Source organism: Leptonychotes weddellii, chromosome 7 (assembly GCF_054177405.1).
Source record: "Leptonychotes weddellii isolate Sample4059 chromosome 7, ASM5417740v2, whole genome shotgun sequence".
In the NCBI taxonomy this organism is placed as follows: Eukaryota; Metazoa; Chordata; class Mammalia; order Carnivora; family Phocidae; genus Leptonychotes; species Leptonychotes weddellii.
In genome coordinates, this window is record NC_138375.1 from 18833583 (window position 1) to 18851653 (window position 18071).

Here is an 18071-nt window from a genome sequence, read left to right on the forward strand (position 1 = left end):
AGATCAGGAACTGAGCCAAAATCAAGAACGGGAGGCTTAACCAACTGAGCCATGCAGGTGCCCAACATTTCCTTGTTTTTTGTTTTTTTTTAACACTAAACATTTCCTACTCCATTTTCCAAACTAAGTTCTCCAAACTAAGATAACATTTATCAAATTACTTTTATTTAACCTATAGTTTAGAGTAATCCCGACTGCTTCTAAATCCCAGAAAAGCCGCTAATTTGGAAAGTGTACACAATAATAATAGAAACAATAATACCAACATAAAGCAACAAAAAACAACAATATGCCAGCACAAGAGAACTTCCTATGCGTTAATTCATTCAATTCTCGCCGTTCACTCATTTGCGCTTTTTGTATATTAACCCCTAACAGCTTTATGTAGTGTTAAAAGGTACACTGGGGCACAGTAAACATTTAAAGACTTAAGTTGCACATTTAACCATTTGAATCGCCTACCGCGTCCAACCTCAAGCGGCTGGAACTCAACCACCCGCTGGAGCTGGGAAAAGACTTTTACAGAGAAAAGGCACAAGCGAAGCAAGGACATCATTGATTGGCTATAGCTGCTTAAAGACTAGATAGTGGTTTGTGATTGGTTGCCTTTAGGTTTCGGGTTCGTAACTTCGAGGCATTTGTGGTTTAGATTTGGCTTGTGTACGTCAGCCGCTAAAGTATGAGAGTCACCTCAATCTAGTGGTCTTGTTTAACTTAAAAAAAAAAATGGAGAAACTGAGGAGCAGAGAGATTTAATAAGTGGCACAAGACTGCACAGAGGTGAGTTTTGAACTGATGTCCCTGCTGGTTAATTGGGTCTTGGAACGTTTTCCGAGGGATAAGAGGCAACTATTGTATCGGAATTGAGTTAAATTGTTGTAGGACACCCAGCTGGTGTTGCAGAATTGCTTGGTTTAAGGAAAATCACACATTTGGTGGCCGGAGCCGGGAAACGTTGAGGGTGGTAGTGGAGGAGAAACCCAGAAAGGTATTTTTCCTCTATGATGTTTAATATTTACCATAGTGCTTAGCAAAATATTGGTGCATTATAAGTTCCTATATGTCATTGAGTAAATTTTAAGGTATGAAGTAGATGATGTAATAATTATTATAAAACAAATGCTAATACATTGATAGACACTTGAAAAAACATTTCAAATAATAAAATTTTATATATATATATGTATATAAACATACACATTCTGTGTCAAACCTAACATGGCTTATCCAGTAAAATTTATATTTAAATACAGGAACACATAAAACATAACAATAATAAAATAGTTACATATTTATCTTAGAGACCCAGTTTGGCTCTATTTTCGCAACTCCAGAAGAAAAAAATATTGTATGAAAGCCACCTTTTCAATATTAATTTTAAGGTGTAATACAGGGGAGAATACTAATAAGAAAGACATTTTCAAGGTGAAAATATATTTTTAGCTAACACAGACATTAAAAGTTTGTAACTGCAGTGCCTATTCTAACTTGGGAAAGAACACCCTGAAATGTTTCGGGTGACCACGTCATGTATATTTGCAGATTTGGCACTACACAACAGCTCAACTTGATGAATGTCTGATCCTACCTACAATCTCAGGTTCTATTTTATTATTTGATAGTAATAGATTTTGTAATTAACCTAACTTTTCTTATTACATCTCAAGATAAAACACTTGTTATTTTAGTAGTTTTGCTGTATTTTGTCATAAATGCTATTTATTAATACACAAATACGTTCTAGAGAAATTAATAAGCTACTTATTTGATATTTTTTTCCCTTATAAAGCATTATGCTTTCCAGATTTGTGATTATGTACTCAGCATGTTTCTTAAATGAATTTTGGTGTACCCTTATGCCAAGTACCAAAGTTCTTCCAAAGCACTTTTTTGTCTACATACAGTTTGGAAATCTCTTCCTTATTGTTTTCAGTTGCTAAGCAACACCCCCTCTTTGCTCGTTTCCATGGTTCCTCATGAATCAGGGATGACACAAAGCCATCTGTTTAAACCAGCATCCCTCCTTTCTCTACAGTATGGCCTGCTCTATTCATCCAGAGGCAAGACAGAGTAAGTTAAATATGACTTAGGGTCTAGGTAATTGTAGGGGTAAAACTCCTATAAGGTAATTTTTTTTCTTTTTTTTGTTTGAAAAGTAATCATTTTTTAATAGAACATAAAATCACTATGCTGCTAAAATGCTATATTCACAATAGATTGAAAGTACACTCTGAAATGATAAAGAAGAAACAAACAGTAAAACAAAACAAAACCAAATAACTTCAGGTATTTTAAAATATTGGTTTTATTTCCTTTAATTTACTGTGCTGTTTACTGTCTGTAAATGTACTTCCTAAAATAACATTTAGAAGAGTGTTTGAATATGTAACTAGGATGGCCAACTTGTTTAATCCCATGGACTCTTTGAAATAGAAATGAACAAATTGAACTAGGATTATCCTGAATAAAAATTGGAATGTGTCTTTGTTTTTATTTTCCCAAAGCAAAACTAATATTTCTTGGAGTCCTAACTAGGTGGTTTCAGAAGGTGCCTGGGAATATGGCTTCATTGAGTTTGAAAGTTTTACCAAGTACCCTTTATGGATGCATAAGTATTTATAAAGAGAGTGCTATTCTCAATAATTTGTTCAATCTGTTCAACTAAGTAGTGAATGTAAACTTTCACTCATCTGGGATGTTAATAGTTTTGGAGTTTACCAGAGTATTTTTTAGCACAGTAAATGTGAAGAATGCCCTTCATTCATAATATTCTATTACATATTGCTGTAATCCTAATACCTTTGTTTTTCAGCTTGTCCTGTTGCCTATCATTTTAAAATCATTTCAAAATCTCATTTTTAAAAACCAAACTATTAAATAAGTGAGTTCTGGTGATTCACCTTTGCATACCTCTCTTCTGACCACTTGGCAAAATGTGTCAGAAACTCTACTGACTTGCTTTTTGGGGCTACACCTGAAAATGCCTTTCTTCCCTCTAAAAATAATGTAATGTTCAGAACCAAGGTTACTAATACCCAACTTGATTATATGTGCATGTTTAGGTATTTGCAAGAGTAATAACATTTGCTTTTACTTGAGCATCAGGTAGAATGTGTGTCAGTTACTATGGTGCCTTATTAATCCTGAAATAAAAAAGTCGTAGTATTATAATGTTTTAGTTTTATGATGCACAGGTGTCTTTAACTCACTATGTATTTATCAAGGAAAAAGAAAGGCATATATTTCAAGTGAAATTAGATAACAACTAAATCTGTAGCATTATCCTCTTAACACCTTCTGACTTTCCTCAGATTTTCTGTAATGCTTTTATGTACCAGTTCCCATAATTAAATTTCCTTAAGCACTTGCAACTAAGATAAAATAAAACACAATCTACTGTAAGATCATTTTGATTACACATAATGCTTTAATTATGTTTTAGTGAATATTTTGGATTAATGCACTGGCCTTTTGAATTATATATCAGATAATTCTTTATAGAACACAAAATTCCCAATATCTTAAAAACTAGTTTTTCTCTGAACTTGAAAGGTATTCCATTTTATTTTTTTAAAGATTATTTATTTATTTATTTGAGAGACAGAGAGCTTGTGCGATCATGACCAGGCGGGGGCTGGGGGGGAGGGGCAGAGGGCGAGGGGGAAGCGGATTTACTGCTGAGCAGGAAGCCCAACTTGGGGCTGGATTCCAGGACCTGGAGATCATGACCTGAGCTGAAGGCAGATGCTTAACTGACAGAGCCACCCAGGCACCCCAAGATATTCCATTTTAATGTGGGCTCTTCTGTTTATAAAGGACAATGCACAATATGTACCTTTTCAGATTTAGAGATTTTGTTTCACTTGGTGTTCTGTCACTGTTTTGCAGTGAGTTTATTGTGTGTTTTGTTAACTCTTTACGAATGCTTAAATGTTTAATTTAAGCCTTTGCATCTTCAATATAGACTTTTTTGAAAACTCATGAGTTTTCATATTTTATATCTAAAAGGAATTTGTGACTAAATATGTCATTACCTTTATCCCTCATATGAAAGTTGTGTCTTATTGAAGAATATAACACACAGTATTTCTTCAAAAATTGAGATGAAATGTTTTGACATATGTAACACCTATGAAACCATTACCAAAATCAAAATAATAAACATATTCATTAGCTCCCCTGAGTTTCCTCAAACCCCTTTGTAGTCCCTTTCTTTCACCTCTCCCTGCCCCAAACTTCTCTCCCTAGCTAGCCACTGTTTTCTATCATTACATATTAGTTTGCATTTCCTATAATTTTATATCAGTGGAGTTATAGAGAACATCCTCTTTCTGTTTGGCCTCCTTAACTCAGCATAATTATTTTGACATTCCCCATGTTTCCTTGCACATATTTAATTCATTTATATTACTGAGTAGGATTCTACTATATATATACCACAGTTTTATTCATTGGCCTGTGGATGAACATTTGGGTTATTTCCAGTTGTGTGGTGTTACAAGTAAAATGACCATGAAATTGTTGTAAGTGCTTGGAAAAATGGCTAACCAAAACATGGGGAAATCATCATATAGAGATTTTTAAAAATTTTATCATTTTATTTTTATTTTTATTTATTTTTTCTATCATGGTAAGTGTACTCTTTAATCCCCATCCCCTATTTCCGTCATCTCCCACCCACCCCGCCTCTGGGAACTATCAGTTTGTTTTCTATAGTTAAGAATCTGTTTCTTGGTTTGTCTCTCTTTTTTTCCCCTTGCTTATTTGTTTTGTTTCTTAAATTCCATATACGAGTGAAATCATACGGTATTTGTCTTTCTCTGACTTCTTTTGCTCAGCATTATACTCTCTAGCTCTTCCATTTCATTGTAAATGGCGAGATTTCATTCTTTTTTTAATGGCTGAGTTATATTTCATTGTATATATATATACACATCACATCTTCTTTATTCATTTATTGATAGCCACTTGGGCTGCTTCCATAATTTGGCTATTATAAATAATGCTGCTATAAACATACAGGTGTGTGTATCCCTTTGAATTAATGTCTTTCTATTCTTTGGGTTAAAAAAAAGTGTGATTCCTAGATCATAGATAGTACTGTTTTTAACTTTGTGAGGAATCTCCATACTGTTTTCCACAGTGGTTGCCCCAGTTTGCATTCCTACCACCTGTTATTGATGTTTAATGTAATTCCATTGGGATCAGAAAATATAGTTTATCTGCCTTAAATTATTTTAAATTTATCAGGATCTATTTTATGGGTCACAATATGGTCTGTCTTGGTAAGTGCTCCATGTGCATTTAAAAGGGTGTATATTCTATACTCCTTTGGGGTGGTGAATTTACAAATGTCTATTAGATTAACTTGGCTGATAGATTTGTTTAAATCCTCTATTTCTTTACTGATCTCCTGGCAATGATTTGAGAATTTTATTTTGAATATAAGTATTTATAAGTATTTAGACAATGATTTGAGAACTTTATTTTGAATGTAAGTATTTTGAATATAAGTATTCGAATATAAGACACCGCAAGTGCTGTTTTAATGGCATCCCACACATTTTGGTAGGTTGTGCTTTTATTTTAATTAATTTCAAAAAGTATCCTTCTCTTTTGATTGATTTTTCACCCATTGGTTGGTTAAAAGTGTGTATTTACTATCCACATGTTAGGGCATTTTAAGATATGTTTATGTTATTGATTTCTAAGTTAATTCCATTAGTCTCAAGGATCATATCTTATATTACATGAAATCTGTTAAATTCATTGAGACATGCTTTGTAGCTCAGAACATGGTCAGTCTTGATTAATATTCAGTGAGCCCTTTGAAAGAATATGTATTCTGTTGTGGAGTGTTTTATAAATGCCCGTTAGATCATGTTGGTTGATGGTGTTGTTCAGGTCTACTGTAACCTTGCTCATTTAATGCAATATCTATTGTTCTATAAAGTACTGAGAAGGATGTTGAAATCCCTGAGTATGATTGTTGATTTGTCTTTTTTTTTCAGTTTGTGCAATTTTTGCTTCTCTTTTCGGTTCATTTTGAAACCCTGTCATTTCGTACATACCTATTTTGGGTATGTTAGATGGGACATAAGCATTGAGTCAGGCTATTCCTCAATACTGGGGCAAGACCACTGTGAATACTCAGTGTGATACGAATTTTGAGGTTTGCCGGTAAGGTTGAGGGGGATAGGTACTATCCCTTAGCCCCATTCCAGTTCTCCTGTATAGTTCCAATCCTTTCAGATAAGTTATTTACCCAGCCTTAAGTCATTTCCACATGTGCTGATCAGAACTCTGCTGCACACCCTGCACACATCTTTAGGGTTTTCTTTGTGCACCTTTGTTTCTCTTATTTTGTGATACTAACCTCCTTGGTGTTCCAAGACTCTCTCTCTCTCTTTTTTTTTTTCTATAAATTGGCAAAGTTTCTCTTTGTTCCACCTTTATTGAGGTATTATTGATATACAGAAAATTGCACATATATAGTGTATATGTTTTGATGAGATGGATATATGTACACACCTGTCATTCTTATGTGAGGTATATCAAATAGTCGAATTTACAGAGGCAGATAACATATTGATGGTTGCTGGGGGTTGAAGGAAGGGGGTACAATACAAATGAATAAGTTATAGAGATCTGCTGTGCAACGCAGTGCCATTCTTAATTTCATCTCTTCAACTGTGGGAGTCTACTGTTGTCTGTGCTGGTTCCCCTCTGTACTGCATCCTAGAAGCCCTCAAGGCACGGGGCTGGACCACTTGTAGGGCTTACCTCATGTGTTTCTCATCTCTCAGGAATGTCCTTTGCCTGCTGTCCAGTGCTTTGGAAAACATAGCTTTGTATATATTTCTTCTGCTTTTGTTTGTTTGTTTCAGGTAGGAGGGAATATCCAGTCAATGTTATCTACTTGCTGGGAGCTTCTTTATTTTGAATTTTTTATTTTCTTCTTCTTTTCCTCCTCTTATTTCTCTTATTTGCTAGGCTTATTTGCTCTTGTGTTACTTTTAGTTCGTCTAAAAGTAGCTCATGATTTTCTTTTGTATCTGATTCTCGTCATCTAATTCTGAGTTTATCTAATTCTGATTTATGTTGTACTTTAATGTTTTTTGCTGTTTTCTTGTTTTAACTCATTTTGAGAGAATATGTTAATCTTTTAAATCATTTTTGTGTGAACATATTTCTGGCATACTTTTATTGTTTGTAGGGAGGTAATTCTTTTGTTCTCTTTCTCCTAGTACTTTTCTTTAAGATTTTCCATTGATACTATTACGTTCCTCATTTCCATTTGAAATTAAGTTTTCCAACTTTTAGAATGGAGCAAGGTTCAGGACATTTTTCTGATGTCACAGCTTTCCCCCTTATATTTTGTGTCGTTTCCAAAAATATTTTTGCTTTCTGTCCTCAGATTTTTCTGGGGCTACTTAACCCCGTTTTGATTTGGATCTCCTCTTTCCTTCTGTGTAGAAAGGAGCTTAGTGGGTCAGTTTTAAGACTGCTAAGGCACCACATGTCTCTAGCTCCCTCGATTCTTATTGGTCCTCTTGCATTCATCTGGCAGTGGAGAAGGTAAACACCCCTCATTTTCACCTGCTTTTTAGTGACTATCTGTTGGCTATCCTACTATTTTCCTTTTCTCAAGCACACCAGATTCTGTCTGTATGTTTTCTTTAGTCCACAGATGTTGATACCATGCACAGCTTGTATGTGTTGACAGTTTATCAACATCTGCTCATATTTTGGGGGTGTTGGAATAATTTTTCACTTGGTTTGTTGTAAATGGTGTACAGGAGTTTTGGGTTTTGCTCTTTTTGTTATGTAAAAATTCACTGTTTGAAAAAAAAATATGCTTGTGTCTGCTGTCCATGTCATCTTTCCCAAATTCCCCTCTAGCAACTCTTAATTTCTGTCTTTACATTTATCTTAGACTTTTCTCCTCCAAGGTTTTCCATCTGGAAACAAGTAAGGAAACTTGTTCTGCTGACTTCCATGTCCTTTTAGATAATTTCTGTCATAATCGTGGATATAATCTGGCTTAAAACACAAAATTTATTGTCTTTTATTCCTTTGTAGTGATCACCTACTTTCTTTTTTTTTTTTTTTAAAGATTTTATTTATTTATTTAAGAGAGAGAGAATGAGAGACAGAGAGCATGAGAGGGAGGAAGGTCAGAGGGAGAAGCAGACTCCCTGCCGAGCAGGGAGCCCGATGCGGAACTCGATCCTGGGACTCCAGGATCATGACCTGAGCCGAAGGCAGTCGCTTAACCAACTGAGCCACCCAGGTGCCCGATCACCTACTTTCAAATCAGATTGATGTGGACTTCCTCACAGTGTCATTAACGAAAGTCAATAAGCAGATGGAGTGTTGTGATAGAGAAAGTCCATCTATTGTTAGATTTCATATCATCTCATATCATTAAAGAACTGTATTTGCTTTAGTGTTTTCCTGGTTGCCTGCCAAATTGCTCTCAGATTTTTGTGTTTTCTTCTTACCCACATTCAATAGAGCCTCCAGTCGCATGCTTTCATAGATGTCTGGAGGGTATTCTAACTCTGTAAACCTTTTTATAACTCTCATCTTCTTGTGCCATTTTGCCTATAAAGCCTGATTTCAGTTATTATAACAATGAAAGTATTAGATTTTAAGATAAGTGAAATAAAAGTATTTTCTTATCCTCAAGTAGAACACGCTCTACAAGGAAAGGAGTCAGGACAGGAACTTAACAGAATGAAGTGGAGAATTTTAATGAGAGGTTGAAGCACAGGGTACTATGGGAGCAGAGGAATCTTACACAAAACTCCCAATTCCACATAATGCAAATCTAGGAGGATGACTTTATCAAAGAACAGGATGGAGAATTCACTTTATATATTTTATATATGCTATATGTTGATACACAGAGAAGCTGTTGCTAAGATCTATCTAAGCTGCTTTGTAGGAAATACATATAAAGATCAATTAATAAATCTGAAAACAAGATTTTATCAGTATTTCAGAAGTTTATAACAAGGTAATATACTATTTACATACTATATTTTCATTTTTTTAAAGATTTTATTTATTTATTTGACAGAGAGAGAGACAGTGAGAGAGTGAACACAAGCAGGGGGAGTGGGAGAGGGAGAAGCAGACTCCCCGCTGAGCAGGGTGCCCAATGCGGGGTTCAATCCCAGGACCCTGAGATCATGACCTGAGCCGAAGGCAGATGCTTAATGACTGAGCCACCTAGGCACCCCATATATTTTCATTTCTTTTGGATAAATCTTCTCTAGTCTTAAGTGGAGTTAATGAATTGAAAATTAATTTCCTATAGCATACTTGAAAATGTGATAACTTTTTAAAAAATGTGATACTGAAATAAAAATGATCTTATTCCCCCAAATTTACTGATAAAGTTAATTAAACCAACATTATTTTACTTAAATTATTTTAATAATAATTATTTAATTTTGCCCTAAGTTTCCACAAAAGTAGAATGTTAAAATGTGAAAATATAAAACACCCAAACCCTTTTTTTTTTTTTCAATCACTTTCAGGGGGAAGGTAGCCAGAAGGATAGCTTTGATAAGTCATTTTAACCAAAGTTCTTTGAGTGTGTTAATGCATTGAAAGTAATGTTGAAATAGAAAACCAAACCATACCTAATGATGAAGCAAACAAGCACATGAGGTAAAATCATGTGGTCTCATTTAGGATTCAATCATTCGTTCATTTCATTTTACAAATATTTATTATGCTTTTACTATGTGAGAACAAGTGCATATAATTAGTACATTCCTTGCAATGATTAACCTTAAATACCTGAACTTGTAAATATAAGGGATTACCTAAGTAACCATACAAGACTGAGGAAAAATTGGAAAATGCTATGAGGAAGTTTTGAGTGGATCCTAATTTTGAATGGGACAATAATGTTGACTTTTCTGAGGAAAACACATTTCAGCAAAGCAGTTAGGTGAAGAAAGGGGAAGGCATTCTTGTAAATAGAACTACATAAACAAAAGCCTTAGAGAAACAAAAGGAGATTACAAGATGATAGAAGGCCAGCATAAATGAATCATGTTGAGAAATTCAGGGTGGAAAGCAGAAGCCTCTGCTGTAGTAGAATTATTAAGAATCAGGCACATCTAATACTTGGAGCTTTATTCTAAGAACGATGTGTCGTTTACGAATGATCACATTTACATCTTCAAAAGAGATCTGTGGAACTTCTACTCCCAGTGAGGGCTGAGTAAGGTCTTACCAGAAAGACCTTGCAGATAACAACTATAAATTCCGAACATAGCATAAAAAGCAAGCTCCCTGAAGGCACCGGATAGTGAATAAACACAGATTCTAGTGGGGAGTACCTGCTGTGAGGAGATGAGCTGTATTTGGTGATTTGTTGTTTTTCCTGATTTTACCCCAAATAGCTACCCACAAGATAGTATGATTAACATAGATAAAATTATCTGGCATGGATATTCTTACAGCTATTAAGATTATTAAGACAGAGTTTCTTAATCCAGGCCAAACAATTTTCTTTTATAAGGGTTCAATCTTCAAGGCACCTCTATACATTCACCCCTGGTTATTAATTTTTATAATCATTTATAACATCATAAATTCTGTTATAATATTTCATATGCAATACTGCTAGTCTTCCCAGTACCTCCAGAATATATTCGTTTTTTAAATCTAGTTTAGAGTTAAAATCCTAAGTCTCAGAAGGGTAAGTTGTTCAGTGTAATTTAGTGACAGACATGTAGCAAAGCCATGGTTTAAACACACATTTCCATGGTCCCAGGTGCATGCTCTTTCAATGGGGACTTGTTGAAAAGAAGTATTTAAAAGTTTCTAAACATTCCATTATGACAGATCTGCTCATATGATCAATGTGCAGTTCAACATACTGAATTCAGTATATATTTTTAAAAAATGACTTTAATGTTGATGAAAAATACATGAGGGTGAATTATACAAACAGTTTTCCAGAAAACTAAAACCATCACATGGGTAAGATTACTGGAGATAAGTTGGGTCAACAGCCTCAAATATAAAAGTAAAAGTGAGAACATGGAGCACTCCTTCTTCAGAAATTAGCTTCAGCTATTTCTGGGACACAGGTGTCCTTGATTCACAGTTCAATTTTTATTCTTTAACTTCAGCTACCTCAGGACTGGCCTAATTTCCACGCTGTTGCTCCTTTCTGAAACACACCTTAATTGATTAACTGGTATTTCAGTGCGATTTATACTTGAGCAAATGTGAAATTTAGGATGTGTACTTAAGTTTGATGGTACCAAAGACTGCTAACTTTTTTTTTTTTTTTTTTTTTTATTTGCGAGAGAGAGAATGAGAGACAGAGCATGAGAGGGAGGAGGGTCAGAGGGAGAAGCAGACTCCCTGCTGAGCAGGGAGCCTGATGTGGGACTCGATCCCGGGACTCCAGGATCATGACCCGAGCCGAAGGCAGTCGCTTAACCAACTGAGCCACCAGGCGCCCCAAAGACTGCTAACTTTCTGCTAAAACCATATTCATTCATACATTTTAATGGATAACATTCTGTCTTTGTTCTGGGCTAGGCATGGATGACTTTTATTATTATTAGGAAGAGAACACTTTACATGAGATATACTCTCTTGACAAATTTTTAAGTGTACAATACAGTATTGTTAACTATAGACATAGTGTTGTACAGAAGATACCTAGAACTTACTCATCTTCCGTAAACTGTATCTAGATACCCATTGAACAGCAACTGCCCATTTCCTCCTTCCCCACCCCTCGCAAACCCATTACTCTCTGTTTTTGTGACTTTGAATATTTTAGATTACTTATATAAGAGCAGTTCTTCAGCATTTGTCCTGTGACTGGCTTATTTCACTTGGCATAATAGTTTCCAAATTCATTCATGTTATCACATATGGCAGGATTTCCTTCTTTTTAAAGTTTGAGTTATATTCCATGGTATGTATGTACCACATTTACTTTCTCCATTCATCTGCTGATGGACATTTAGTATTTCAGTATTTTGGTTACTGTGAATAATACTGCAATGATGTGGGAGTACAGATAACTTTAGAGATTCTGATTGCAATTCTTTTGAATATATACCCAGAAATGGGATTGCTAGGTAATATGATAGTTCTATTTTTAATTTTTGAGGAACCTCCATACTAATTTTCACAGTAGTTGTACTATTTTTCATTCCCACCAACAGTGTAAAAATGTTCCATTTTCTTCACATCCTCACCAGTGCTTGCTTGCTTCTCTTTCTTTCTTTCTTTCTTTCTTCTTTCTCTTGCCATTTTAACAGATGGGAAGTGGTATTTCGTTGTTTTGATTTGCATTTCCCTGATGACTAGTCACATTTAGTATCTTTTACACGCTGTGGTAATTTATATGTATTCTTTGGTTAAATGTCTCTTCATGTCCTTAGCACATTTTTAAAAATAGGGATATTTGTTTTTTATGTTATTAAATTGTAGAAGTTACTTACATATTTTGGAGATTAATCTCTAGTCAGATATATAGTTTGCTAATATTTTCTCCCATTTTGTAGGGTTTTTTTTTTTTTTCCTCTTGATTGTTTCCTATGCTTTGCAGAAGCTATTTAGTTTGATGTACTTTCAGTTGTATATTTTTGCTTTTGGTCTTGTGCTTTTGATATTGTATCTGAGAAATGATTGCCAGGACCCATGTCGTGAAGTTTTCCCCTTTGTTTTCTTACTTGAATTTTATAGTTTCAGGTTTTAATTTAATATTTAACCATTTTCAGTTGATTTCTGTGTATGGTGAAAGATAAGGACCTAATTTCATTCTTTTGCATGTGGATATGCAGTTTTCCCAACACCATTGTAGAAGACACTCCTTTTCCCCATTGTGTATTCTTGGTACTCTTGTCAGCAGTTAGTAGGCCACATATTCATGAGTTCATTTCTGTATTCTCTTCTGTTCCTTTGGTTTATATGTCTGTTTTTATTTCAGTGCTGTACTGTTTTAATTACTGTAGCTTTGTAATATATCTTGAAATCAGGAAATGTGATGCCTCCAGCTTTGCTCTTTTTTACTCAAGATTGCTTTGACTTTTGGTATCTTTTGTGGTTCCAAATTAGCAAATCAAATTCACCAGCACATTAAAGGATCATCATACATCATAACAAAGTGGGATTTATCCCTGGGATGCAAGGATGGTTCAACATAGGCAAATCAAATAATGCAATATACCACATTAATAGAATGTAGGATAAAAGTCACACAGTCATCTCAATAGATGTAGAAAAGCATTTGATGAAATTTAGCACCTTTTTGTGAGAAAAACTGTCAACATAACCATATATGAAAAGTCCATACCTGATGTCATACTCAATTGCTGAAAAACTGAAAGCTTGTTCTCTAAGATCAAGAACAAGGCAAGGATGCCCACTCTCACCACTTCTATTCAGTGTAGTCCTGGAAGTCTTGGCCAGAGCAACTAGATAAGAAAAAGAAATAAAAAGCATCCATATTAGGAAGGAAGAAGTAAAATTACATGTTTGCAGATAACATATTACATGTAGAAAACCCTAAAGATTCCACAAAAATAGTTTGAACTAATAAATTCAGGAAAGTTGCAAAATGCAAAAATCAACATGTAGAAATCAGTTGCATTTCTATACACTATGAACTAACCTAAAAATCATTAAGGAAATAATCCCATTACAATAGCATCCAAAAAAATAAAATACTGAGGAATAAACTTAATCAAGGAACTGAAAGACTTATACACTGAAAACTACAAAATTTTGATGAAACAAATTGAAGAGGACACAAATAAATAGGATATCCATGTTCATAGATTGGAAGACTTAATATTGTTAAAACATCCATACTACCAAAAATTATCTACAGATTCAGTGCTATCCCTGTCAAAATCCCAATGGTATTTTTGACAGAAATAGAAAAATAAAACCCTAGGCAGGGATGATAATGAACACAATAAATATCCTTAATACAATGAAATAAAAACTGAAATTGTAAACAAATATAGACTTAACGCATAAAATAATTCACTTTTAATATGTTGATGTACCTCAGACAAGATTTCAAAGTATAACTGTTTCTCTTGCAAATATATACAGTTGTGAATAATGCTAGATGATTATTTACTGAATAATTATTCAGAGAATATTACTATTTAAAGATTAATTATGCCATCATTTCCTTGCAAAAATAGATGCATGCATGTTCAAAGCCCAGGAACTGAGAGCAAAAGATGAACATTAGGGAGGAATATCAGTCTAGAAAAACTTATTTCTCACATACTGGCAAGTGAGGGATAAATGAGAGAAAATAGAGGAAATAACTAAATGTAACATCTGTCTGATCGACATCTTCAAAGTAATGAATCATCTCGCATGGAAAATTTACAGAACCTATCTTTATGTACATTTGGCATTACACTAACTCATTGGTTTCTAGACTCCAATTTGACTTTTAGTATATTTATTTAGAGCACATACTATATAGTAAAGTGAAAGGATTTTACTAACTTGTTATTTATAAGATTCTGTAACCATTGAGGAATTTGACATGACTAGTTTGTTAAATCTCTAAATAATTAGCACCTTATCTAGCTAAAAAGTAAACACTGTTATTAAGTTACAGACTTCAGTAGTTTGGTTTCAGAATTAGCATGAGTTATCTTGTCCGAAGTGATGTCTCTTAATTACTTGAATTGGACTTTAAACCTAGTTATACTTTTCATGTTGACAAAGATTACCAAAATAGTTGTCATTTAAAAGAAAACAGAGAAGCCATTATTTGTACTTACTATCTTGACAAGATTATTTAGCTAAATAGGTGACCCCAGTATTCAAAGGAATACATGAGTTAATGTATTAGGTAGGGTCACATATACTATAGGAGTAAAGGAATGCCTTAAAAATAAGTATGTGTTTTGAAGTAGGTACTTTAAAATAGTAAGGTTTTTTTTTTTTCTTTTGCAGAATAGAGTTAACAATAATTTTCATTTCTGTGAAGATTAAACAAAATGGTAATGTGAAAGAAGGTTGAAAGCTGTAAGGTAAGAATGATATTACCTTTGGACCATCTTCCTGGAAGTATTTTCCCTATTGCTTAGCCACAGTGCATGTTAGTGGGGGAATGATAAGTGGAATCCAAGAGGTTTATTAAAGGTTTATTTATGTAACCTTGGAGGAAATTAAATAATGTATGGTAGGCTGGGAATGCCATAGACGGGAATGGAGATTAGCTCTTGAGGAAAGAGGAATAATTAACTGAAAATTTTAATCATGCTAACTAAAATAGATGGATAAAGTAGTTAGTCGTTCAACCAGTATTTGTTTAGTATAAGGAAATAAGCTAGCTTCTACTAAATATCTGAGGATTTTACAAGCTAGGGAGGGCAATATGATATAATCATCTAAAATTAATTAATAGTGAAAGGTATAAATACAAATGTGAGGGTAATCTGGAGGCCTCATAAAAATAGCAGTTAATGGTATGGCTTCTTTGGCGGTGAAGAACTAGAAAACAGTATGGACTCCAAATGAAAGCTTAGCTACCATATATTTAGTGCTGGCATATTTTCAGGCAGGATCAGTACTGCAGACTCTCACTGTGAATTTAATTTGCTTTTCCTGATTATTAATAAAGTTAAATGTCCTCTTATATGTTAAATGATCATGTAAAATGATGTTTACTCTTTAATAGCAAATAAGCCAAACTATTTAGTTGTGGACTATTGGTCTTCTCACTCTTGGAAATAAGAGAAAATGCTGTAACAACTTTTGTGTCACCAGATTTTACACTACCATAAGATGTTAAATATCCTTGTAGATTTTATTTTGAAATACTTCTAGTATAAATAAGGCTAATAAATTATAAATCATTCCAATCTGATCAAATGCAGTACTTGATTTTTCAAATACATAGGGACACAAGAAAATTCTTTGAGGAATTGCAGTATACAAACAGATGGTTTTACCATAATATTCTTTTCCTTTTTAAATTACTATGCACGCTAAAGCTCTTAAGTTGATTCTCAATTAGATGGAAAATAGGAGAGAAATTGAGAAGTTGAATATGCAAGTACAACAAAGGAAAATGAAAAGAAAAACATTTTATACAAAGATCTAATACTAGTCACACTCAGAGGAAGTTAGCAAAATGAAGAATACAATAAAGAATAAGAGGATATATAAGATAGTAATAAGGATAGTGTGGAATAGTGATGGGGAAAAAGATAAGGATGATACTGTTCTGTTGTTCATTGTCTTATATTAATCTTTCCATCCATCATTATTCTTTATCCTCTACATCACTGCATTATAACTATATACCTTATAAAATGAAGACTTTTCACATAGCTTAGGAGTTAGGGTATGCTTCAATTACATTGCAGCTTTACATTATATACTTTATATTTATTGTTCCTTCTCTGTACTCTCCCACTCATCTTTGGTGGCTTGATCACCTCAAATATGAAAGAATCAAAACTGGCTGTCTATTTTTATAGATGATGAAACTAGGATTCATTGGTGTAAAAGCCATGCTCAAAGACCTACAGTTAGTTGCTATGCTGAAATTCAGATTCAAGGCAGTGTTAATCCAAAGGTAGCAATATAGAATTTAGGGATAAAAGGATGCAATGACTTGTCTAGACCAATGTGATTGAGGCAGAATATTCTGTCATTCAACAAATAATTACCAAATGCCTATCTGCCCAAGGTGCTTTACACAGATAATGTAAGAATTAGTATCATTCATTTTTCATACCATCTCAGTTCAGTGACATAAATAGGCAAAAAAATAAGGAATGTATACAACATTTTATCACTGTTCTGGTATCAGTATGGAGAGGGTGTTATAGCTGTACATAAGAGAGACATTTAAGAAAAATTTATGAATGCAAATTGGGGAGGAGTGTGTAGTCAAAAAAGGTCAGTTAAAGATCAGCTAGAGAACATAAGACCCATAGTTTACAAGAAGGAAGAGTAGAAGTTAGCCCATTAAAGCACTAGTCAAGAAACAGACAAAATATGTATTGTAGGTGAAATCAATGATTAGAAAGATGAGCTAATTTCAGCATAGGTGGGATTCATACTAATGAAACAGGAGAGGTGGTAAGTGAGGGTCTCTGTGGGTTACAGTGTCAGGGAGATAAGTAGTATTGTGTTCTTTTTTTTTTTTTTTTTAAAGATTTTATTTATTTATTTGAGAGCGAGAGAATGAGAGACAGAGAACATGAGAGGGAGGAGGGTCAGAGGGAGAAGCAGACTCCCTGCCGAGCAGGGAGCCCGATGCGGGACTTGATCCCGGGACTCCAGGATCATGACTTGAGCCGAAGGCAGTCGCTTAACCAACTGAGCCACCCAGGCGCCCAGTAGTATTGTGTTCTTAACTTATTTTATGGAGAGCATATATTATTCTAACAGTAATCTGATAATATTGAATAATATTGTAGTCAGGGGCCACTTGGTTACAGGAAAATTTTAAAAAATTGAATAAAGTAATAATCTTTTGTTAAGGTGATGGTCTCTGGTGACTAAGCTTTACTCACTTTTAATGAAGATGTATTTAATTTCATAAAGTCCAGTATCCCTGTGTTCCCCTCCTCCATCCTACATGTCTCCAGGTCTCATCACTGTAACTCTCTAATATTCTCTTGTGACTAATTAGTTACATTAAATGTTTGCACCTGAAAAGAGGAGGCAGGTTGCCAAAAAACCAATATTATAATAGGAAAATGTAGCTCTTAAGCCTTGGAGTTTATGGCATGAGGCTGGCTGGTTAGGTAGCACATTGTGAGACATAAATCAAATCTGGCTACAAGATAACATTCATAATAGAGTGGATATCCAAATGCCCCAAAGTCAAAAAGCTCTTCAGCTATATCCCATCATCGGCTGTAGCAATACTGGTATACAGCAGCAGGGAAACATCGATGTAAGATAAACTGGGAGCGTCTTGCATAGCCTGTATTGCGTAACTGGACAATTGGCTCATCTGTGAAGTGGAATTCTGGCATTTCACCAAAAAAATGAAGGAAACAGCTTAAGTCAGACTTAATGAC

The 18071-nt window shown here is 34.3% G+C and overlaps 1 long non-coding RNA gene across 1 annotated transcript in view; it reads left to right on the forward strand.

Annotated features, from left to right (window-relative positions):
• Nucleotides 1–629: 629 nt before the first annotated feature.
• Nucleotides 630–18071, forward strand: part of LOC145722463 (uncharacterized) — a 31885-nt gene continuing 14443 nt past the window's right edge. The window contains exons 1-2 of the long non-coding RNA XR_014146766.1: nucleotides 630–780; nucleotides 14983–15059. This is a non-coding gene — a long non-coding RNA (uncharacterized LOC145722463). The remainder of the gene's footprint in view (nucleotides 781–14982; nucleotides 15060–18071) is intronic.